Consider the following 7,438-nt stretch of genomic DNA (forward strand, 5'->3'; position numbering starts at 1 on the left):
CATTATTTGTGAATTATTGTTCTGGAAGTGGACTTCTCCTTTAAGTTTTAATATATTTACAGTGGGAAATTTACAAAATATCTTCAAGGAACATGATCTTTACTTAATATCCTAATGATTTTTGGCATAAAAGAAAAATCGATAAATTTGACCCATCCAATGTATTTTTGGCTATTGCTACAAATATACCTGCGCAACATAAGACAGGTTTTGTGGTCCAGGGTCACATATATAGCTACAATTCTGAATATATAAAAGTCATTCTTGAATATATACTTGTAAATTATATACACATTACAGACACTTGAGAACTTTTTCGTATATAGCTAGATGTCTGGTGCGTTTACTTGCACAACAACACATCGATAACTATCAAAAAAACCACTTCAGCACACAAACCTGTTTTAAGGGTTTACATTGTTTGACATGAGCTGACACAACACCATCAGAAGTGTTTAAGTGCAGAGAAAAACCTGTGCTCAGACCTTTACCTGATTAAAGCCATTTACATGCCTCATCAGCATGTGACTGTGCATGTCAGTATGGTATCATAAAGATACACATTCTCAAAGTTAAACATCTTGACAACTGCTTCTACTAACTTGACACTGTGTTTCACAAACAAGGTTTGTTTGAGGCATTAAAATACACACCCCAATGATTTTGTGTCTTTTAGTCCTTTTAGTAGTTTGTACGGCATCAATAATTGACTTATGATTCACTTTTTATTTACATTCATATTTGAAATGTGCATTTTCTCTTCTCTGAGAAAATGGACCAAAAATATGAATGACTCATTTTCACTGCACAGATCTCCGTCTAATTGAATGCTGTCTTGAATATCTCTTCTCTGTGTGCTTACATCATTCATAGCTGATGTGACTGAAGCCTGTTGGGTGTTTATTAAACCAGACAGTACAGTATATACCTCTCAAACATACATAATGCTTCAATGCACATAAAATGTGAAACAAACAATATGTTGACTTGTCTATTCAATGTTTTCATTTGCCTCAGTAATGTCTTTGAATTTTCATGTAGGGTTTTTTTTTTCATCAAATATCGATATGGCATATGCCAACAAATGACAATTCTGTGAATATGAAATAGAATCACATTGTCCAGTGGATGGTGTTGTGGGATATGTTTTAAAGTGTGCTGAAGTTGCCTTGATTTTCTTTACCAAACCTGATATCATGTTATGCCTCTGTGTCTGGAGATCTGTTGATTTGAATGTGAGTGTATATATTCTTGATGTCATAAAATGTGCAGCCCTGGTAAACATGCGTAAAACAGACTGTAGAAAAGTGTTTTGAATTAAAGTGTCTTTTATTCAAAATAATCCAACAAATATAACCCTCAATTAAAGTGAAATCACAGAATTTTTTTTTTCTTTAAGTCATTTTTTTACATTGCAATTTTTGTTCTATAAAAATATTCTAGAAATATATATTATCACCTAAATTATTGGAAATATTCTGAATGAAATACCTGGACACAATTTTTTTTACAGTACATTTTGCTCATATTTACCAAGGGTGCCAATACTAGTGTCTGTCTGTGTGTGTGATGGAAGAGAGAAAGAGAGAGAAATATTTCCAGTACAACTGTGTATAAAGAAAATATTTCAGTGAGCTAGAAGAGATTTGTTGTATTTATATATCTACCTATTTATCTGTTGTTGTAAACATATATATTTTTGTGTGGTATATCTGCTATATCTAGCATAGCTGCTTCAGAAGATCAGAGATGTAATTTTGACAACCATTTCTGAAGGGAATATTTATTTACTTATTTATTTAATAATAATGTGAAGAATATGTCAGGTATTAAATGATGTTGTTTGGTATTACTGGCTATGTGTGTGTTTTCTGAAAACACCATACTACCTAATCCATAAAATTAGATCCAAAGTTGCCTATGATATTAAATAGTAGTAAGCAGTATTATGCCAACTGTTTAGCAAGGTTCAATTACATTCGACTGTTTGATAAAATTATTTAAAGATCAATGAATTAAGTTTCTGAAGTGCCACTAACCAATATAATTATAAAACTGGTGATGCAGCTGGGGAAACAGACTGAATTAGGGATGATTTTGAAACTCCGTCAAGAGCTTTGTTAGAAGTAGAAAGTAGAAACAAAACATCTGTGTTTATTCTTATGCTTTTTAGTTGCTTTAATAATGTGAGCAAGATTTATAGATTTGTGTGAAAGAAACAAGAATCAGAATATGACTGCTGCTTAGATATTCACAGTGTGTAGAGTGTTTTTTTACCCTGATATTATCCATCCTTTCTCCAAAGCACTGGTTTTCTGTAGGGTCACTGGAGACTCAGGCCAAAGGCAGGGACACCAGAGCACTCTAATGATAATATGGTAAATGGTGAATGAATTAAAAGGACAATACTTCTGGAGACCAAGGGGAAGCTGGTGGAGCTGGAGCCCAAGGTGGAACTAGCAGAGCAGGAAAACAGGAGACTAAGCCTGAGCCAACAAAGCAGGAGACAAAGGTGGAGCAGGAAGCCAATTCAGAGCTGATGGGTTGGCGAACACCAAGGTGCAGCAGGCAGAAGTGTAAACAGGAAAGCACAAAGGTGAAACAGATGGAACAGAAAACCACCAAGGCAAAGCAGACAGAGCTGAAAACCACCAAAGTGGGGCCACCAGAGCTAAAGACCTTAGTGGTGCCAGTGGAGGTGATGACCATGATGGAGTCAGCAGAGCTGGAGACCACCAGGTCGGAGCAGAGAGAGCAGGTGACCACAAAGACAAAGCAGATGGAAAGGGAAACCACCAAGGTGAAGTAAGTGGAGCTGGAGACTACCAGGACAGAGCAGGCACAGCTGGAGGCCAGTGGAGTTGTGGAGCATGGCACATGGAACCGTGACAGTGCTAGCAGAGCTAGAACAACTGGCACAGAGAGTTTATCAACAGCCTCAATGGCCATGACAGGAAAATCAGAAAGTTGAACATTGGCTCTGACAGAGCCCACAGGGAGCACAGAGAGTTCAGAGATGGACAGGACAGGCATAGGGTTCAGAGATGGCCTCGTTTATAGTGACAGTACAGGCAGGTGTAGCTGGTAGCCCCCACACACAGAACAGCAGGAGCACCATGGACAATGGGATATCTCTAGGGCCATTAGACTTGGGAGCCCTAAGACCACTGGACTTGGGACCATCAGACTTGAGAGTGCTGAGACCACTGAGGAAACAGTTTTAAAGCCTGCAGTGTATGGAGAGAGGCAGAGTCTCAAAGCACAGTCTATCTATTCTTTGAGGGTGATACTGCAGTTTCCCCCTGGAAGAATTGACTTTAAAGGCTCATTTAGCCCAAAATGAAAGAAGGTCTTAAAAGCGGTTTCCTTCCGGTCCAAGCAATTACCCAAGGTGCAAAACTGAACTGTTTATGTCATATGCTTCTGGAGCTACATGATCAGACTCTGGGACTGACTCGTAAGCACGTTCTGGAGTAAACTCACAGGAAGGAGTTGGCTTTGGAGCAGACTCATTGACTAGAGTTGACTTGGGAGTGTCTCCAGACTCGGGCTGGAGCCGACACTGGAGCAGACTCAGGGGATGGAGCTGACTTAGTCGTAGTGACTGGGCATACTGCAGCAGACACTATCATTTCTAGGCTTGGCACCATTTGACTTGCACTGACTTGTGCAGGGTCCTGAACTTTATTCTTTTGCATGCCTCTCTACTGCTTGCAGGTCAAAAACTGTGAAACAAGGTTGAGCAATTCAAGGGGAGTTGATTCAAGAGAAGCTGGAGGACCCTGAATGACCTCCATGGTCGAGTCAGTGCGAGCGGTCAGCTCAGCATCTGTGGACAATTCTGAGAAAGCAGGCTGCTCTGGGACTCTGGGCTGTGACTAGATAAATAGGCAAGTGGAAGTGGCCTAAACCCCTCTAAAACCAGCCTACTGACCAACTATGACCAGCTAAGACCAGCCTGGATGACCTGCCTGTCTTCCTGCTGAAAACAAAAAAAAAACAGCTAAAACCAGCTGGTTTACTGGTTTTAGCTGGTTTTTCAGCACGTAGACAAACAAAGAAACACTTGGGAACAATAAAGGGCAAATTAACAGAAAAACTACAAATGACACCAGACAGTAAGTAACTTTTAAACAAGGCAGGTAACATAACAACAGCACTCCACAGGTGCCGCAAGCATCCTACTGCATTAGTCCATGTCCTGCAAACATAAACTACAAGCCTGCCAAACCTGCCCTGCTCATTTTCACGATGGATGACTTACCAGTATCTTATAAAGTGTGTGCTGATTAAAGATGTTGCTGTACTATATCAATAAGCTCACACTAGAGCAGACTTCAAGTGAATGAGAGGAAACTGCTTAGTTGTCAGTTTAGTTTGAACTTTGAGCTTGGCACTGCTTTTTATTATTCTCTCTGCTGTGTATAGTTAAACCACATCAGTTAACATTATGACAAAATGCTTTTCACCATGCCATATTGAAAGAAACATGTAGCACTGAGACCTTCTACGCTGTTAAACTAGTAGCACTATCACAAGTGCTGCCCAACACAAAGTTAGAGCTCACAATACACTTTATATGCAACCGAGCCTCCTCCTGAGGAGCAAAAGACTTTAAAAGCAGAACTCTTTAATACACAGCCGCTGACCCAGAAATACTGTGTCTTGTTTTAAAGCCTCAAACAAAGGCAGAGGTGGAACTGAAAGGGAGATTCTGATGAGAAATACATTTGCTGTAATGCTTCAGATGTTTTGAGATAAAAAGCCTGGAGTCCAGAAATAGGCCGAGGTGCTTCACATCATCTTAAGTGCTCATCTAAATCAAAAGGCCTGAAGCATCTACATGTGATGTTGACTTTACAACAGCAGACTGAGTGCACAGACTTCTACATGGACAAATGCAGCAATATGGTTTGAGACTGGGATTCATATTGTTGGAGGGTCATTTTCTATGATCCAACAACTGAAACTCAATTCTCAGAACTGCAATGTCTATTTTGAGGTCCGCAGCCTTGAATTGATCTCAAGACATAAACCCCATGAATCCTACTCTTTCTGATTTTTTTTTTTTTTTTTTTTTTTTGTGATTTCAAATTATTTCGAGCAGAAATCAGAAGAAATTTTTTTGAACAATACCAAGCTGCAGATTTAACAGCCTTGCCACTGTCGCTTTTGGCTTGATTAGTTGGGGTCTGAATATTATATATCTAATATTCAGTATATCATTGATTCAATGGCTCTGACACTATAAGATAAGAACAAAACTTGAACTGAACTGAGCTAAAGTGTGCATCATTGATTATGCTCTTTTTCTGTTTATCACCGTAAACCGTTTTATAACTATTTCTTTTGCATAAAGTACAAATAAATAAATAAAGATTTTTTCCTTTTTTTTTTTAACAAGAGCTCTTGCAAACATGAAATGAAATGACTGATTTCTCCCCATCAGGTGCTGTAAATGTAAGTCAGACTAGTCGAACAGTAGAACGGTTGATGAGGACACTAAGCGGGGTGTGTGGTTCAGTGCTGTGGCGCCTCTTGCTGTGATTGCCAGGACGAATGAAAGCTCGTCCACTTCACTGCCTGTCTTTAATTAAACAGGCCGCTGTCTTTGCACAACTCAGCACTGGGCAGATTGATCACCTGCTGATGTAATGAGTTTAAACATAATAACAGCACTTTTTAAACAGTCTCTATTCACTATACTGCAATGTTTCATTGAAGCAAGGTACAAAATACAATGAATAATCAGTGTGTCGTTACTCTCAACAGAGTGTATTCATTATATTCACAGTACGAAATGGCCTCTTTGCTATTACCAAATGGGTATTGTGTAATAAAAACAGCACAGCTATGTTGTCCTAGATGTTTTTAGAAAGCAAAATGTCATCCTTCTGCAAGAACATATAGTCAGAGCCATTTAAAATAATGTTATTGACTAGTACATATGTGTCCAGTGCAGTGTAGTGATATATAGACATGATTTACGTCACAGCAGTTACTGTATCGTGTGTAATTGGACTCCTGTCAGTTTATACAAAATTGCCTTGACAAGTATTCCTAGACCAAATTGATATTGACTTCTGCAATTTCTCTCTTTAATTTTCCTGGTATCAGTTCCTATTTCATTCTATTCTAAATAAATGCTGTCCATCAAGACTTGAATGTGGTTTAGTGGCTCTGACACAAGCAGTGTGTCTGACAAGTCATTTCTGTATATAATATTAAATATAAATAAAGCCTGTTGACTGGTCGACTCTATAGCAAAATGTAAATACTCACAAAAAGAACACGGTACATTTAGCTCATTAGGTTGATTGTAGTTTAGTTGTACAAGGTTGTTGATGGTTGCAGTTCTGCAGACGTTCTGCTTCATCTCCTGATCCTCACTGACACTGGCTATTTTTTTCCTGAATGAATGAAATCAGTGGCATTCTGTATGTGTTTGAAACTGTGTACCAGGGGAAAAAACAGTGACTGACATCTCACACGATACCTTGTGGGTTTTTGTTATAAATGTTGGCACGTGATGGACGGGACTGCAGGCTGGTGTCTCATATTGATTATCGTTCCCTTCATATGTCACTTACATGTGCGGGTGTCCTCACTCACAGCTTACAAACATTCAACTAGACCACTGCTTAAAACCACTGAGGATTGTGTGATTCTAATTATTTTGTTGTTGTGATTTAGACTGCTTTCTTGTCATTGACTGGATTAAAATAACTGTCCTCCGGTCACTTGATTAATCGAATCATGAGGTTAAATTAAGCTCAATCCGATTGTGTTGTACTAGTCCTAGTGAGTCAGCGGAAGAGGAAAGAGCATCTGCTCACCACCTGCAGTCACAACCATCTCCTTTCTCTCCGATGGCCATTCATATTTTCTGACTTTAATCAACTCAATGGCTCTTTATAGATGTAGAGGACCCTCAGACGTGCCCTCATTTTACAGCTGGCTATATTGCAGTGAAGCCCAACCTCAAAGTGCTACCATTAAACTAACACATTCATTCCCAACAGCAGTGAGTAGCTGGAGAGAAGAGATGAATGGATTTGGCTTATTGTTAATGTCATGAGTATCTGTAAACTAGGGCTGTCAGTCGATTACAAATTTTAAACTAATTAATTACATGATGTTTTCAATTTTATTTATTTTGGCATTTTTATGCATTTATTTAGATAGAACAGTGTAGTTGGACAGGAAGCGAAGTGGGAGAGAGATGGGGGGTGAGATCGGGAAAGGTCCACGAGCCGGGATTCGAACTCGGGACACCCGCACTACCCACGAGGCTATTGGCGCCGACATTTATTAGTCTAATTAATCGTAAATTAATCGCACATCAAATTTGGCCAAGAAATTACTCCCAAAAGATAATTTAAAGTCATTGCTGTGTAAAGTATCAAACAGACATTACAAAAAGTAGCTTCAGCATGAA

Source organism: Labeo rohita, chromosome 9 (assembly GCF_022985175.1).
Source record: "Labeo rohita strain BAU-BD-2019 chromosome 9, IGBB_LRoh.1.0, whole genome shotgun sequence".
In the NCBI taxonomy this organism is placed as follows: Eukaryota; Metazoa; Chordata; class Actinopteri; order Cypriniformes; family Cyprinidae; genus Labeo; species Labeo rohita.